We start from the raw sequence: 18,605 nt of genomic DNA on the forward strand, positions 1-18,605 counted from the left end.
CACTTCTAATTTCCAGCTTGTCCACTAAATGCTCTCTCTTTAACTTCTCTGTCTGGATTTATTTTTACTTGTAATCTCCCACCCAGGGTAAAAAGCCTTTGGTTCAGAAAAAAAAAAATAAAAAATTGATTTTTCCATTTTATTTTGTTACTTAATAACCCAAAACTTCCCATTTCAGTTTGCATAAGGTAAAAATGTTTTAATCTTTGAGGTTGTTCAGGACAAATTGCCTCTCCACTTACAAGTCTGATATCAGTTAAATTTCTTGGTTTAAGTTAAGTTTAAGTTAAGTTTCTATTGGAGGTGTCATAGGAATGATACACCTAATAAAGAAACATCTTCAGTGTTAGGTGAAGGAGGCACTGGAAAGGGTTAAATTTAATGCAGTAGTTAATTAATTAGGAATTAAATAGTTCTCATGTTTTTAATGGCAGTGTCTCATTTTGATTTCTCAGCTTTGAGGAGAAGACATCAGCTCATCACCTCCCATCATTTTTTGTGTTTTACTTACTTGGTTCTGGTGTGGCTTTTTTCTTGTGGAGCTGAGGAGGATGGGAATTGGAGACACTAATATTCAAAAGAAATAAAAAAAAAATCCAACTCTACTAGGAATCCAAATTTGTGAAACATTGAAAGAATAAAAAGATTATATCTATTGTGATTTTTTTTTTAAATGTGAAAAACTGAAAAACTCTCATGTGCTACATGTGTGATGCAAATTTTAAATTCAGACTGAATGGGAAACAGTGCACAACTGCCTTTGTAACCCAAGGAACTTTAAGAAGCAGGGTTACAGTTTAAAGCTCATTTTCAATTTCAGAGAAGGCTTTTGCACTGTATCATGCATATTTTAACCACAGCTGCTTGTGATAATTTATTCTGCCTTTTACAGATAAGTAAATAAATATAGACTGCATGATTTTGTGTCACTTTTCTGCAATAGTGGTGGTCACATGAGCTTTTTTTTACCTGTCATGTGTATAAAATACTGTCTGTGCTCTCTGCCATCAGTTTGTTACCTGCTGATTTCTGCTCCCAGAAAACATTTTTAATTGTAGCCACCACAGTCCATCTAGGCTGATTTAAGGAAGATTTGGAGCATGGAATATAATTCAGAGGTGAATTATGAGTGGCCACCGTGCCAGGCAGGGGTGTGATCTCTGGATGGGGATGAGCAGCTGTGTCCCCCCTTCCAGCACCCACCAGCCATGGGCTCAACTCACTCTCCTGCGTGGGTTTTATGCCCCAGATGCTGGAATTTTGTCTGCATTACACCTCAGCAATCGTGTCTTGACTGCAGCAGTGTGCTGTGCACCTCCTGAGAATTCCCTTGGAGGAATGTGGAGAGGGAGGGAATAATCACAAACCATCTTCCCCACACACACACACTTTTTTCCCCCATTAATAGAAAGCTAAAATTAAATCCAGGCCACAAAGTAGCCCAAGTGCCTCCAAGTCAGTCTGTGTTTTGTCAGCACTGCTGCTGGTGCTAATGAGCATCCCTGTTTTGCACTGGAGGCTGCAGTAGTTATAGCAACAGTGTTAATGACCCTGCAAATGCTTCTGGGCCATTTTGGGTGCTGCAAGATGACGATAGAGGAAAATGAATAAGTTATTTTAAAACCAGATAAAACAGACACGGAATATTATGTTGATGACATGACTAGAGATCTAGAAAGCTCTAAAAAAAAAATTGTGATGAGAACTAAATGTTCTGATTCCCAACTGTTTCTCTAACCACTGAAATATATTCACAAATCTGTTGGGAAGGAGGCTACTGATTTTTAAGCCCTCAAATCGAGGTTCTCTCTTAAATGTGAGAACAGTGTTGAGTTAATGTTCTATGCTCTATGAAGAAACACATTTTTCAATGGTTATGTGAATACTAAATGTATTTTCATAACGATGTTCATGTGGCACAAAAGTCAAATTGAATCGAGCATAAAGGGCAGGATGATGAGGTGATTCCTGATCCTTTGGGCCTCCCTGTTCCTTGGCTGAGAAGTGTCTGCACTGGCTCCTGTTGGTGTTTGGCAAGGTCCTGTCACAGCTGATGATTTGTACAGAGGCACGAGCTGTCCTTGGTGGAAGCGATGCTGAGTGACCGTGTTGGCAACCAGAGTGAACCGGACACTGGGAACGTTTCCTTTCCTTCTTTCCAGGAGGCTCTGAGAGGTTCAGGCTTTCAGTCCAGCTGAACAAAGTGCAGCCCAGCCTGAGCAGCTCAGCTCAGCACAAAGAGAAGCTCTCCTTTGTTAATGATCCCACTGCAGCTCTCTCCAAGCTCTTTTCCTTATTTCCCAGCTAAACGCAAACTTCACCTCCTCCGTTTCCTTCCTCCTGTTCTGGCACTGCCCAGGCTCCTCCACAGCCAAGCTCCAGCACTGTTCTTGTCAAATCCAGTCTTGCCAGGATGGCTTTGTTGGGTTAGGTTTCTGCTGAAGGAAAGCAATATTCATCTCTGTGAGAAGAAAAACAAAAAAATCAAAACCAATAGTGTTTTTACTGTTCTATTCTTACAGGAAGAAATAAGCATGGAAAGAAACTTCACTGAAGAGCATGGGCTGAAAACATGAATTTCCACATTTCTTTTTCATGTAAAGACACTTGAAGACTTGAAAATTAAAATTATGTGTTTTGAATTAATGTGTTTTAATTAATACTTCTGCTCTTCAGTCACTTCTGACCAATTTACCCCTCCTCAATATTTATGTTGTTTATTCCTCATTGAAAAGCATAAGTGGACCTAAAATTTAATAATAATATTCCAAGTTATGGTTGTTTTTTTATCTCTTCCCCAGGAAGCAAACCCAGAAGGAAGAGAGTTTTATTGGAAATGTCGAGTAGAGGAACTTGCTGTCTGCTAATTCAGGGAACTTGTTTAGTGGTGCCCTTAAAAGATGCATCCCAGGGGAGGGGGCTGACATGTGAGATTCTTCAGTCAGATGAGGAGAATCCCTGTGACACCTGCACACAGCTCACGTTGGAAAAGCTTCCTTTGTGGCTGCTGTTTAAAAGGAAGGAAACAAAATCGCCTTGTTTCAGATATGAAGCACTGGGAACGGGAATGTAACACTAATGTTATGTTATGTTATGTTATGTTATGTTATGTTATGTTATGTTATGTTATGTTATGTTATGTTTTATGTTATGTTATGTTATGTTATGTTATGTTATGTTTATGTTTTATGTTATGTTTTATGCTATGTTATGTTATGTTATGTTATGTTTTATGCTATGTTATGTTATGTTATGTTATGTTTATGTTATGTTATGCTATGTTATGTTATGTTATGTTATGTTATATGTTATGTGAACATAACATTTATGTTATGTTATGTGAACATAACACTTATGTTATGTTATGTTATATTATATTATTTTATGTTATGTTATGTTAATATAACACTTTGCTTTCGGGGTCTGCCAGCCCAGCATGGCAGAAGGATTTTTTAAGCCATCCCTGATGCAAAGTCAAGCGTGGCACAGCCCTGGGAATCCTCATAGCTTCGTCAGAACTTCTGCCAGGGACAGCGTTTATGTGTGTGCCAAAATGAATTAATTTATTGGGTCTTTGAAAGGTCAGAATAGGAAAGTGCAGCGTTCTCAGCCTGCTCCTTTCCTGCTGGCCAGCATCTCCCATTAGCACATGGGACACACACCAGTGTCACCTTCCATCTCCAGCAGGCTCTGACAGCAGAACATGGTGTGGGAATAAGGAGAACCTTCCCGAGAGACTCCCCTTCCCCATCACAGCTTAAAAACTGCTCCTGTCGGGGTGCTCCTCACAGGAAAAGCTCTCTAGGTCCTGCCCAAAATGTCCTTCCTGCTGGAGCTGTGCACTGCTGTGTTTATTCCTGTCTTACAGAAGCCCAGGACGATTCCTCCCACGACAACCTGGACTTGGAGGTTGTTGTGGTTTTTCCAAGAGAGATTTTATCAGCCCGTGGCAATGGAGCAGACAGCAGCAAGTATTGGCTGAGAGCTCTCTGGTCCTCCTGGGGAAGGTGTGGGGCTGTTTTTAGTCACACACAAGAGGGCTGTGACTCCTGATCCACTGACTGTTATAAAATAAACTCCTGACAGCACACACAGGGATAAAATCTGTGTTGCATCAGGACTGAACCGCTGGGTGCTTTAAGCAGAGCCACCACGCTCAGTGCCAGGCATGTCCTCACTCTGCTCTTCCAGGCAGACAATCAGGAATGTCAGGCTGAGCTCCCAGGGCAGGACCTGTCAAACCTCCACAGTGACTCGGCAATATTATTTTTCCAGCTTATATGTCATTATATTTTATTGTTACTTCTTCCTGACAACACTTTGTTCTGGCATCCTGATTTAGCTGAGGCAAATTGGCTTGCAAAGTGGTGTGGTGGTCTTCCCACCAAAGCAGTAAAAAATTGGTGCCCAGAAAACTTGAAAATGTATAGCTAAATTTCCATATGAATATGTAAATATATTATCTTCAAAGTCTGTCAAAAAAAGACAGAGTCTGAAGATATAAAAACTACGTGTCACTCTGATTTTTCTCTTCAGTAATTATCCAAAGACATTCATCATGAAAATTAGGTAAAAATAATAATGTTACATCACATTTCAGTGCAATCTTCAGAACGACTGAAAAATTTTCCAGGAAGGTTCAACAGATTTTTGAGGATTGGAAAAAGCTGTATTCCAAAATGTAAGCTGGGACTGTTTTATTTCCTAGATTATGAAAGTTTTGCAGAAGTAGTTTTTCTTTTCCTACTCTTAAACTCAGAAATTTAATGAGGAGTTTGGCTTTGAGGCAGGGACACTCCCTGTCAGTCTTTACCAGTCAGCCACAGTCTCACTCCTCTTTGCTAATACCAGAATTCCCAACAAAAGCCTTCTTCAGGCATCAGGGTACCAGCAGCTTCCCCAAAACTGCCATCCAGCCTCTTCAGACCTGCAGGAGCCCTCATGAGAACTTGCTGGGTTTCCTAGCACAGTGAGAGGCTGTGAATCCCAGAGAGCCTTCAGGGCAGCTTCAGGCACAGCAGAGAGAAGGCTTTGCTCCAGTGAAGTCCTTGTGTGAGTGTTTAATTCCAGTAGTGTGAGAAATCTCCTGTGACTCATTCGTTCGTGGTGCTGTGTGAGCTGGCAAAGACCTGAGAGGTTCTGGGACCCAGCAGATGTGAGCAGCAACAGCAGAAACAACCGAACCCATCCTTCATTCTGCACTCCAGGCAGCAGGGTGGATTTTATGGATTCCTCACTGGCACCCCGTGCTGTTATGACCATGACAAAAGACCTTGCCATTTGGGCATTCCTCGAATTTTTCAGGCTTTTAGCCTGAGTCATGGCAGGCTTCATGATTGTTGTGGGTTTGATGTTACACTTCTTAGCTTTTGCACCAGTTGTCCTTGGTGACCTCTGGTTTTCACACCAATTCTCATCTGGCCCAATCTGCCGCTCCTGTCTTTCTCCTCTGTGTTTTTGTGCCACAGCTAGATTAACTGGAATCACAAAAATGAGTTTTGCAGAGCTTGCCAAAAACGCTTCCTCCAAGCAGAGGAAACGTGGTGTTTGCAGTTTCAGTACACACACTAGGAAGGGAACTGTTCTAGTCTCTCTGTTGAGTGAAAACTGGTGATCATTTATCAGCTGATGCTGCCAATTTGATAAACATGAAACTTTAATAAGTTTGATATTGCTGTGGTCACCAAATCTAACACAAACGTTGCACTTCATCTGTTGCCAACCTGAGGACAGACTGTTGATCTGAAATGTGTCCTTGTGGCACGTGTGAAACAATTTCCATTCCAGTCTGCAGGGACCACAAGGCACTTTCTGTAATTCCTAGGGAACGTCTGCAGAGCAGGAGAGCCTCTGCTTTACTCCATCCACAAGGGCCTTTCAAATCCTAATGTAGAGATTTTCACTGAGGAGAAGTAAATTCGGTATTTTCCAACCCGGAATGGTCTCCAAGTTGGAAGCATTTGCTTTCTGATGATCCAGTTCCAGCCTCACCCTGAGAGCTCAGGCACAATTGCCCCGAGGATGGATACACGGGCACCCAGCACTTCCAGCTCCAAAATAAATCACCACAGGTGAGGGCTGACAGCAGCCACGGCTGTCGTGGTGCTCCCTCTGTTGGAAAAGTTCTGACTCGTCCTTTCTCCCTGGCAGAAAGGGCACATGAGCACCTCTGCCCCTCTGCAGTCACTCCTGAAAGAGCTGCTGGCACCTTCCATCCTCCCCAGCTCAGGTTCAGCAGCGTGGACACAGCAGCCTCTCTTAAGGACTGAGAAATAATCAAGATTATTTCATATATTGAATATGAATTCAATATATTATAATATAATAGATTCAATATGATAATAATAATCACATTAATGTTATTGTATATTCATATGTTTCAATATATATTTCATAATGTTATTTCATAATATCGATTCATTCTATCAAGGGCAATAGTCTGATCTTTTGGAAATGTTCTCCCCAGGTGCTTCCCTGTGACAGGACTCAGTTTGGGGTGCTGCAGACACCACAATCTGATTTCCAGCACAGGGCAGAGCCATGGAGGGCACGGGACTGCGGCTCCCGGTGTCACCCTAGGCACAGCTCCTCCAGCCCTCCCACCCTCCTCCCTTTCATTAGCACACTCTAGTTCTTCTCTGGACGTGGTTTGGCCACAGCTTGCCCTGCCAGGGCTTCCCCTGAGGTTTGGAGCTCTCTGTGAGCAGGGTCAGACCTGCAGCCAGCAGAAAGGGAAGCTCTGGTATCCCCACGTGTCCATCACACACCTCCAGCAGATCCCTGCTGTCACACAGAATCCTGGAGCCAGTTTGGTTGGAGAAGACCTCTGAGACCAATCCATGACCCAACCCTGCCTGTGCCCCAGCCCATGGCACTGAGTGCTGTGTCCATTCTTTCCTCAAACACCTCCAGGGGTGGTGACTCCAGCACCTCCCAGGGCATCCCGGTGTCTGATCACCCTTTCCATGAAGAAGCTTTTCCTAATACCCAATCTAAACCTTCTCTGGCACAGCCTAAAACTTTGTTCTCTGGTCCTATCACAAATATCCTGGGAGGAGAGGCTGAACCCCACCTGGCTCCAACCTCCTTTCCTTGTACCCGCAGTTTTGCTGCCTGGTTCACACCAGCTCGTTTCACACATGTGCCAGGATGTGAAGATCCTTCTGAGATCCGCTTGCCTGGGGGGAAAAAGGCTTGGCCCTAGTGATTCTACAAACTCAGAGCATCAGCTCTTAGTTTAAAGATGATCTGCATGGGAGAACCCTTCTGCTCCTGCTGAGAATGACCTGGATGCTCTTATCACCCGCTCGCTTCTGATGGATCTCAGTGTCCAGAGCTGAGCGATCACGCGCTGCTTTCCTGGTCACCCTCTTGCAGTGACACATCCATCAGTGACAAATCTGACAAATCATTTGTGTGGATGGCACAGGCCCTGTTTATCTCTGTCACTTTTGTGGCAGGGCTGTGCAGACGTGGCCAAAGCCACAACTGTTCTCTTGATGTTCGCGCCCGGAGCCATCGCCCAGCGGCCGAGCGCGTGCAGGAACCCGCGTCATCTCAGCTGTAAAAAACAGCTGGGCTGGGAGCTGGGGTCCTTTCCTGCCTTCTGAAGGATCATCTGGCACTGCTTTGCCTCATGTTTGCCATGCTGCACTCATTTAGCCGGTGTGATGGTTATCTGAGCAGAGCTGGAAACAGGGAACCCCAGCAAGCCCTGGGGGCAGAGCCAGAGCAGATACTTCAAAGCAAAATCCTGCCTTGTGCCTGGGACATGTGAGGGAAAGGCTCCTGTGCACAAATGAGCCTCTCTGAAGGCTCACTCAGCCTGCTGCAGAACGTGCTCCTCTTCAGGTGCCTCATTCATCTGCACTTTCTGCTCATCATCACTTGAGGGCAGTTAAGCCCATGACAGGTCTTGCTCTGGCCAAGTGTGATTTGATCAGATGTTAGCATTTTAGCTGTTAAAGTAAAAGCCAGCAAAGCCAAGGAAAAAGCCATTGCTTTGGGGCTGACTGTGTCAGGTTGTGCCAGGGAAACAGTAGCTGTTAATCACCATCTTCTGGGGTGGGAGAGGATGCTCTGTCCCTTTCCTTGAACACTGCCTGCTTCAGCAGATTGGCTGTAGCCCCTGAGATCACAAATGTGTGGGATTATCCTGCAGCACTTCTTGACATAGTCTGGCCTGGGCAGGGCCACGACTCTTGGATGGAATTTGCTGGCAAACAGTGTTAGTCACATGATAAAAATTGTGGTCCAGCGACCAGTGTCCATCTCTCAGTGTGCAGGTGCAGGTGAATGCCACAGCAGTGACAGGAGGCTGAGTAAGTCCAGCCAAAATCAGGTTCTTGGAGAGGATGGAAATTTCCTATCTCTCATGCCCGGTCTGAGTGACTCAGTGGCTTTGTATGGGCCCTGTGTGGGGTCTGTGTTGGCACGTGGGAAGTGAGCACCAGAGCTCTCCAAAGAGAGGGACACAGGGTCCAGGAGGGAAAGCCAAGGTAGGGCCATGAGCCCTCAAATCCCTCAAGGTGTGTGGTGGAAACCAGCCTGCTCCAAAGTGATGCTCAGAGGTGTTTATCTGCCCCACAGCAGGCACAGAGCTGACTGCTGCCTCCTTGCTGCCCTTCTGGCTGCCCTGGTAGTCCCAGTGCCATTCCCCTTCCTCATGAGACCATTGGAGCTCCTCTCCTGAGTGTTTCCTCTCCCTGCATCAGCAGCTGTGAGCTTTGCCAACAGAGGTGTAGGTGATGGACACACACAGCTCCCAACCCGGCCTTAGTGATAAACACTGGGATGAAATATAAGGGGAAGTGGTGTGGTGTGATCTGAGCTGACACTGAAAGAATGAGCAGCATTGCTGTGGCCTTGCAAAGCTCTGAGTAGGCTAATTAGCCTGGATGATGGCATGGCTAATTGGACAAGGCTGGGTGTGGTGCTGGTACAGATGTTTTGCTCGTGTACGCAGGGAGGGAGCCTTCGTGACTGAACTGCCCCTGGATCCTTCCTAACATTCCTGGTTGAAGTTTCCTTTTGGTGGGACCAGACACCTCCTGATCTATAGAAAGGACACAGGATGTCCCTTGCTCTTTGTGAGTGTTGGGCCAGACGGGTTCTGACTCCCAGACCTCGGTTACTCCGTCAGGAGGACCTGAGAAACAAACCAAGGAGCCAACAAGGTGTCCCCAGCCAGCCAGAAAATCACAGCACTAACCCCACGGCCCTCTGCCTCAGCCCAGCAAAGCAGCAGAGGGGCTGTACCTTGGACTCTCCTCTGGGACTCACATTCCAGGCTCTGGCAGGGAATGTGTGGCTCTGCCTGAACCAGGTGCTACAGGTGCTGCTGCTGAGTAATGGGCAGAGGCTTGTGCTCCAGGGAGCAGCTGTTGAACAGAAATCAGAGGGGCCATTTAGCTGAAGTTACAGCAGAATCAAACAAAAAATCCTCAGCCAAATCAGCTGTGTTGCTGCAGGCAGGGCTGTGCTGTGCACACCAGCAGTGGGCAGTCCAAGTCCATCCCAGTGTCCACCCCACAGCCGGGGGTGGGGGGCCTGCAGAGGTGTCCCCCACAGCCAGAAGAAAGCAGAAGTTTTGTCTTGTGTTAGATTTCCCCTCGGTCTTAGCACTGCACTGGGAGCTGGCCCCTGACAGGAGTCTGCTGGCCAGGCAGGAGCTGGGAAGGAGGTTTCAGTGTAAGGAAGAAGATAAAGCAGCTTTGCTTTGTTTTCTGAGATGAATGAGGTGATTTCTTCCCTCCATGTCCCAGGCCCAGGCTCTTGTATTTTTCATGCTTCATTAAAAGTGTTTGTAATTATATGAGTGGCTTCAGAGGCCAATTAAGCCTTCATTTGGAGGCTGCTCTGGGTGCTGGAAGCCCTCCATTAGCCTGGGCTTCTGCCAGGGAAAAACACTACACAGTCTTTAACAACTGTACCAGCTCCTATCTGCTTAATGTTGATTTTCCTATTAAGTTCAGCTAATACTTTTCTAATTGTGTGAGCTGGGCCTGAAGCCAGCCCCGGTGACTTTTGCCAGCTGCTTTCAAGGCTGAATCAGAGACGAGCAAAACCCTCCCGAGCGCTTCCCTGCGCCTCGGCCGCGTCCGCGGGGCAGCTGCTGTCCCCAAAAGTGACCCAGGCTCCTCTGGTGGCCCAGGGGCACTCCCCAGGGCAGCTGCTGTCCCCAAAAGTGACCCAGGCTCCTCTGGTGACCCAGGGGCACTCCCCAGGGCAGCTGCTGTCCCCAAAAGTGACCCAGGCTCCTCTGGTGGCCCAGGGGCACTCCCCAGGGCAGCTGCTGTCCCCAAAAGTGACCCAGGCTCCTCTGGTGGCCCAGGGGCACTCCCCAGGGCAGCTGCTGTCCCCAAAAGTGACCCAGGCTCCTCTGGTGGCCCAGGGGCGCTCCCCAGGGCAGCCCCATCCAGGCAGGAGGTGTGGGTGCAGGGAGCAGACTCAGCAGAGCAGCAGGAGCTGTGTGCAGCTTGCCCCAGCAGGTGCCAGAACGGGACCAAGGGGCAGCCCACACTCTGCTGCCCTGAGCCACAGAGCAGGAATTATTGTGAGGGCTTCTGGAGCAGGGTCACACACTGCAAACTGCCCAGGAGGGGAGAGTCACAAATAGAAGGACGTTCACACACAACGTGCAAGGGAGGGTTGTTGGGGTAGGAGACCTCAGTGGAGGAGCTCAGGGATGCCACTCACCTGCTGTGAATCTGCTGCTCACGAGAGGGTGGTAAGACAAATCCTCCAACCCAAACCATTCCATGATTCCATGAAATTTAAGCAGATGTATAAACCCATTGCTGACCAGCACATCTGATTTTATTTCATAATTGAATTGCTTTCTTTAATTAAAAATGGCCAGGCAATGAAATAACTGAATTTTAAAAATCTTATTTAATGTCAATTAGCTCTGATTAATGGCTGTTCCTTCAAATCAAAATATCAGTATGACAGAAAACACTAGTTTTGAATTTTTCATTTTAGGAACATTACTGTCTTTTAACTTTAAAACCCCTGCAGCTCTAACACAATTATCATGTGCCAGTCGAGTTTTAATGCCTTAATACATCCTAACACTGACAAATACGAGAGACTCTGAGCCTGGGTTTGGAGCTCCTGCAAAGCCCCTTGTTTGAAGCCCCTGTGGGCTCAGCTGGTCACCCAGGGAGCCCGGGCTGTGTGACCAGGTGCTGCCCTGGGGTGACAGCAGGCCACAGCACTGCCACCTTGCTTTGACTCTGCAGATCTTTCTGAGCATTTATTTTTCAAGGGTTTATTCCTCTACTAAGGCAGGATTAAGATTTACATGTTTGAAATAGGAAGCAAGGTCTGGAAGCCAAAATCATATTTCTTTACTTGAGCATAAAGATTAAAATATAAAAACAGCCATTTGACAGCTTCAAAACCCAATTCATGGTGGAATTCCTGGCGGCAAAACGTGGTCTCTGTGTCAGGTGCTTGGTACACAGGGAGGGAAGTTTAGAGAGCTCCTAATCCACTGCAACACAGAACTAGACATCCAAGGAAGTCATTATTGTAGATGGTTTCCTGGTAGCATAAAGAAGCAGGAGGGAGCCAGGCTGTTTCAGAGCAAAGTTGAAAACACTAATTGACTTTTACTCACTGGGAGAGAAGATGCAGCATGACAAATGGCTTTGTGGTTTGAATCATTACAGGCCGAGCAGAGAGCTGCTGGGGCTGCACTGGACAGGAGTGGCCGTGCTGGGGATGCTCACAGCAGTTTGCAAGGTGTGCTACAAAGCACAGGGGGAGTCAGCAGGGGAAGAGAGGCTGGGAAGGGCAGGGAGGAGCTGGCCAGCCCCTGGTGGGTGCCGTGGCCCCTGGGCAGAGCACAGCTCCTGGCTGGAGATGGCTCTGCTGTCTGTGGGCAGGCTCAGGGCACAGGGCAGGGTACCAGAGCCCCCGAGGGCACTGACAGGCCTTGGCTGCCCCAAACAGCCCCACCTGGGCCCCCACCCACCCCCTCTGCTCATGGACCAGGAGCCCCATTTAAACTCAGGGCTTGAGCTCTGTTGTAGGCTGCTCTGTCTCCAAGCCCATCTCCTGCTGAATGTCCCCTACTCTGATCCAGGGCTGTGGCTGGTCCCTGTGCAGCCTGCTCTGCTCAGGTGCTGTGGGATGGTGCCCTGGCTGAGGACACAGGCAGTGCTGGGGTCACGCTCAGCTCCTGCCTGGGGCAGCATCTCCCCCTCTGCTGCCTCCTCACACAGCACACTTTGCAGCACCTCCTCCTGAGAGGGTGGCTGGTCTGCTGAGCTGCACAGGGGTCACCAGACAAAGCCCTGGCCTGTCACCTGCAGGAGAGGTGCCTTCTCCCTACAGCAAACACGTTTCTTTGCTGAAATAATGAGGTATGAGTCCAGTGCTCCCTATTTCACATCATACACATCCGGGCTTATTCTAGCTCTTGGAAGAAGTGAGCTCAGAAATAATCCAAGGGTCAGTTTTCTAACATTAGGCTGGAATTGTCTTTATTTACTTTTACAGACTTGGCCAAAGCTCAAGGCACTCTAATGCTATGTATTCTTCGGTAAACACAATTAACTGGAAACTCAGAAACACTGATATCATCTTTTCCCTTGGGACTGGTCACTGTGAGCTGCTGTCTCCAGCCAGAAATTCAACTTCCTTTTCCCCCGGGGTTGCAGAGTAGGTAGAAATCCATTTAGCTAAAAAAATAATAAAACACAAGTGAACCATTTCGATGATGCAGCCTAGCTTGGCTTAGGGCAGTGGTCAAAGGGCAGCAAAGCTTGGCAAGAGTGGGAAGGTCAGGGTTGTGCAGAGTCACTGGGTCCCTGCTATCCAGCAAGAGCTGGGTGTTTGTCCCCAGGGCAGCCAGGTGGGATTGCTGGGATCAGGACAAGCCATGCACCCAACATTCAGCCACAAATCTCCACAAACCTGGAGACCAAAGCTGAACTTTAAACTCCTGTCGCTCTCTGAAGGAATGCAGCAAGGCTCTCTAGAGCTTCACCAAGCTCCAAGGCACAGGCAGATAAATTATATTTTTAGTGGGAGCTCTTCAAAGCAGTGTTTAAGCCCTTCTCCAGGTGATCCAATCTAGTACTTCATGATCTTACAGCTGGAAAAATCTTGTCTGCTGCCTAATCTAATCCTTACTTGGTGTAACTAAGGACAAACATTTCTTGTCCTTACCCAGCTTGGACACACTAATAGTTTATCATCTTCCTCTGTGTAACTGCAGCCTTTTATGGCTGTGATATTTAGGTACTTCATGTATCATTACCCTGTGTCCCTTTGGTCTGCCCACTTCTAGATTGAACAAACTCTCATTCTTCCATCTTACCTTTTAGGTCTGCAATCTGGACCCTTTCCAGTCGGTCTGCAGCCTCCTTGAAGAGCAATACCCATCTTCCAAGCTCTTACTGGATGTCTGAAGGAGGCAGAGCACCGTGATTTTCCCACGTGTAAGAGATGTGTAACAGAAATATTAAGGCTGAAGTGCAGCCTGAGTTGTAGTGCATGTAAAGAATGGGGAAAAAACAACAGGGTGAGTGAGGATTAAAAGCATGACCTGTACTGACAAGGTGGAGCGCTGCTCCCAGAACTGGGTTTCTAGGATGCCATTCCTGGCTGTAGAAATGAAGAATGTGTTCATGGCATGCCCCAAGGACCTGCACTCTGGTCAGATCACAGCACAGACCTGTCCCACCCAGAGAATGCCATGGAGGCTGCAGCAATTCACACACCACTGCTTTTCCTGATGGGCCATCAGCAAAACAAACATGTCCTGACCAGAGAAGCAGATAAGTCTCAAATCTGAGGGGTTTAGCCTGTGCTGTTGGTGGCAGGAAGGGCAGTGTGTACAGCTTAAGGCTCCCTTTCTGCACACCGTCCTGGTGGCCTTTTACCTCCTGGGAAAAAATGTTTTCTGTGCAGCCAGGTAGTGGATTGAAAGCTTCTGTGTCTCATCCATTCATCCTGCACTGACCTCCAGCAGCCTGTCTGTGTGCATGGCACACTTTGCTCTCCCTCCCCTCATTCCCTGGGCAGGATTGCTCATCTCCAGGCTTTTCCTCATTTCCAGTCTGCAGTTAAACTGTTTCTGAGCTCTGTACATCCTAGGTCCAGCCCTGCCCTTCCATGGCTGCATACCTGGGGATTCTGGACTGATTGGGAAGGGTGAGAGTGTCTCCAGAGAGGCCCCTGGAGGTACTTGCTGCTAAACAAAGCGTTGCTTCACTGAATTGCAAACCCTGGGTAGTTAGGGCAGTTAGTTCATCAGTGGGGGCTGGTTGAGATAGTCGTGTTCCTGCACCAGTACTGAAACAGGTTAACTGGAAACACATTAGCAGCTGCAGAGCACAGAATAGCTGGATAAAAATCTGATGGAGTTTTGTCTGGGAATAATTTCCATGCCCTCAATATGATTATACCTGATTTTGGGTTTCAGATCTGTTACTGGTTTTTTGTGATACCAAGCAGACACTGTTAGACTGTTTAGACACTGTTAGAATTATTTGCTGCAAGACTCTGTTGGTCCAGGGCTGAGGGCAGAATATCCTGCCCCTCCCCTCTCATGAACAACTCCAGGCAATATATGAGAGGCAAATTGCAGTGGGGGAAGAAAATCCTGCTTTTAGAGCTGTCCCCACTCCCCTTCCTGTATGCACTGCGTATTACTTGGTGTGACTCACACAGAACAAAGACAAGCAGGGTTTTAGAGATAATTTCTTCAAAATTTGAGCCTACTTTGATCTCTGCTGCTGACAGAGTCCAGAGTGCCCCCTGTACTGCCCTGATGGGGTTTGGACCAAGTATGCATATATTGGAGAATTTAAAAGCGCAGTGGGGTTCAGCCTCTGTTATCCAGGAGCTGGAAGTAAAGGCAATCTGGCTGGATGTAGGAAAACAGAAAAATACAGCAGCAAACCCACTCTTGTCAGCAGCAGATTTCATGTGGCAAAGGCTCCCTGAGAAGCTCAGCAGGATCCCAGTGATGCACCTTGGAGATGAGAGCACACCATGTGGGTGGCATCTCTGACAGACCTGCTCCCTCCTAGCGTCAGCAGCGTGCTGGGAAGCCTGGGGAGCGTCCCTGGGGATTGGCACCAGGCTGAAGATGCTACAGTGGGATATGCTGGCTCTAGGGCAGTTCTTGAGTGGGAGCAGCCCAAGCCTCCATGAGAAATGCCCTGAGCTGTACGTTCAGGGGTTGGGGCACTTTGTGCCTTTGGCCACCCCCTGAGACCGAGGTGATGGGGATGCAGCTGGCAGGACAGCTGGCCTCTGTGCCTTCCTTCACATCTCATGGGTCAGAGGCTGCTTCCAGAGGTGCTCATTAATGCCCCAGGGGAAAAGTCCTGTTAGAGCACGGAAAGCATCCCAGAGCTCCCCGGGAAGCCGCAGCAGAAGGGCTCTGCAGACCACAGAAACATGCTCAGGGTGGTGCCTTCAGGCTGCTGGAGCACAGGGATCTGAGCACCAGCGATTAGCAGCGAAACCAGGCGGCTTCGGGGCTTCTTTTGATTTCTGCTCCATCCTTCCAGCCTAAGGCACTTCGCACACATCAGGGAGACGGCTCTGCTCTCACATCTTGCCAAGTCAATCAGTTGCGTAATGTGAAACACAGGCAGCAGGAACGTGATCAAGTGCAGAGAAGGGACACATCAAACGCTTTATTGTGGCTCTGGGAGGGGTGAGCCAGGCCTCTCTCTACCCAATTTATCTTTCCCAAACTGCCTTTTTGAGCCTGTTTTGCATCAGCTGCCTGTCACTCTAAATCCAGCTGGGAATTCAAGGTGGCTTCCCTGGAGCCCTTGTTTACCAGAAGAGGAGGGGTAAGCACCCCCTGGAGCCCCCGGAGCAATTCGGAGAGTTTAAATGAGCCTGGTCCTCTGCACTGTACTGAAATGGGGCAGGGAGTGCTCGGGGGCTGTGCAGAGTGCGGGGAGAGGCAGCGTGTGGTGAGACAGGTGAGAGAGCACCTGCACAGGGAGCCACCCTGTCCAGAGGGCTACACCGAGGAAATGGCCTTTTTTCTTAAGAAAAGGCTCAAACTCAGAACTCCTGCAGCTTTTGAGAGGTCTCTAGGCAGGAAATCTGGTGAGCTGCAAGTAGATTTTTTTTTCTGTGTGTCCTGCTGCAGCCAGGAGTAGTTTTTGCACCATCTGAAGGAGCGCAAGCACCGGGGATTGGAGTATCACAGCAGCCTGAGCTCTTGGTTGTTTCCACTCCTGAGCCTTCTGCTTGTCTTTCATCACCAAGTTCTTGCAGATTTCACAGATCCACAGTGCTGATTCAGGGACCGAGCTGCAGATGCACAAGCCCACATCAGAAGGGACAGAGCCTCTGCACGTGGCAGGAATTGCAGCAGCCCGAGGGCGAGCCTGAAAACAGACAGGGAGTGCTGCCTTGTGGATGCTGACCTAGAGAATGACAGATGCCCATTCTGTCCTGTGAAAGGTTTGATGTGATGGCAGGGCATCTGCTGAGCCACACATTTTGGTTGAAGGAAACAGGGTTAAAAGAGGGAGAGCAGCAACAAGGTATGTTGAAGGAAGAGGGGGCAAAAAGAAATCACTCCAATATGAAACCTTCCAGGCATCTGCCACTGTCACAAGCAATTTGCTTCTTTGCCTAACAAACAGCAAGAGCATTTGCTGTTCAAATCATGTCTGGAAGCTGTGGGAGTATATAACGACAGTAAGGGGCTTCTGGGTTTTCTTGCTCCATTTTGAAATTCATCTCCCATCCTTGTTATATTAGCACTATTTTTAGCAGCTCCTACTCAGAATACAAGTGATTCTCCATGATGCCTCTTGAGCACAATATGACAGCAAAGATGGCCGGGTGTCACCAAGCTGAAGAATCATTCTGGAGCCCACGTGTGGCACGGTTCTCTTAGAGATCCCACTGCACTGTCCTAAAGCCCTGGGGTGCTGCTTTCAGCTCAGTGACCTCCCCTGCAGGTCAGCAAGGCCGCTCAGCACATGCAGATGCTCCCTCCAGAGACAGCTGAATGTCCCTGGAGATCCTTGGCTGCTGGACAGTGTTCCCAAGGATCATCTTGTCCAGCTGCTGTGGGACATGTCCTCCTCCTTCCCATGGCTCATCTCGGGGCCTCTCCTCACAGAGTTCCCTGCCCTTTCTGCACATCACTGGCTGTTCTTTCCCTTCCAGCTCTCACGGCCCCAGCCCTTCCCATTCCCAGCTAGCGTGTCTCCATCCCATTTCTCAGCCTGGCCCTGCCTCCAGGGGCACCCCAAGGTGCAGGTGCTCACAGGACAGCAGAAATGCAGCCCTGCAGCACAGGGCAGGAATGTCCCGTGGAGCAGAGGTGAATGCACAGGGCAGCCTGGCCGTGGTGTGCAGCTCCCAGTGACACAGGGAGAGGATGAGCAATGCCCAGGCAGGATTTGCTGGCTGATGGGATGTTGGGTGTGGTGTGATGGCCATCCAGTGCCCTGTGTGGCAGCCCAGGGTCTGTGTCCTTTCCAGGTGGGACAAGTCCATTAGGGAAATCTCATGTTAGATTTTGGTGGGTGAGGTTTAGCTGGACTGACTGGGACTGCAGCATTATTTCACAAAATGGGGAGCACGATTTGTCACAAACTGCAATTTCTTATGATGAACAAATAAGATAAACACTCTGTACTTATGGAATATAGAACTCTTTGTGCGTGATGACAATCAATTTATGTCATGACAATACTGAGCATTGCTACTCCTTTCAGTGTGATGCACATCTTTAGAGCTGGCTTGTCTCTCCAGCGATCAGAGACAGTGTCCTGGAGCTGAACATACTCCATCTGAGGATGTCCAGCTCCATAATGTGCCTTTCTGGCTCCATTTATAACCTTATCCAGTGGAGTATCCCCTTTGATTTTGTGCATTACGTCCTTAGGACCACAAGTCCTCTGTGGATGATCATTTAGGATTGCTGCAGCAGGTGTTGGTCAGACTCCTGTGTGATCCAAGTGATCCTGTGTAAGATGAGCCAGTTATACTGGAGGCTTGATTCAAAACACATGTAGAAGCCCATATTTCTTCCCTTTGTGTTAAAACTTATTTCTAGCTGGAACACCAAAGCAGGGATGTGCCTTGGGATAGCAGCTCACTGCTGAGCCAGTAATTGCAGTCTTTAGCATCCAGCCTGCGTCTGGAGTACCAGAAAGACTGGTTTCAGAAGAGACACTAAAATCTCAGCCACTTGCATCCTGCTGAGGAGTTCAGAAGGATAAAATGTAACAACATGAAACAATTATTTTTATTTTTTTTTTTTTAAAAGCAGAAGTTTCTAAATGATAAGGCATCAAATGTTGTCCCTCTGAGCATCAGCTGCAGGGCACAGCCATGTACCATGTTCCATAGATTTTGCTCACAGCTCTTTCTCTATCTGTTTTTAAAATCTTCCTCTGTGGCACAGTGAAACTCAAGTCTGCTCGGATTTTCAGCACTCCTGCAAGATATATTTTAAATGGCAAGGTGTCCTGACAAAGCAGGGCTCAGCAAGCAGTGTCTGTTTTCCAGAAGGCTCTGCATGTCTGGTGTACAGGGTGAGCAGTCCTGTGCAGCCAGTCCCTGCAGCAATTCACATTTTCCCGGGGTACCAATTCCAC

The sequence above is a fragment of the Cyanistes caeruleus genome, chromosome 9, assembly GCF_971803275.1.
Source record: "Cyanistes caeruleus chromosome 9, bCyaCae1.hap1.1, whole genome shotgun sequence".
Classification (NCBI taxonomy): Eukaryota; Metazoa; Chordata; class Aves; order Passeriformes; family Paridae; genus Cyanistes; species Cyanistes caeruleus.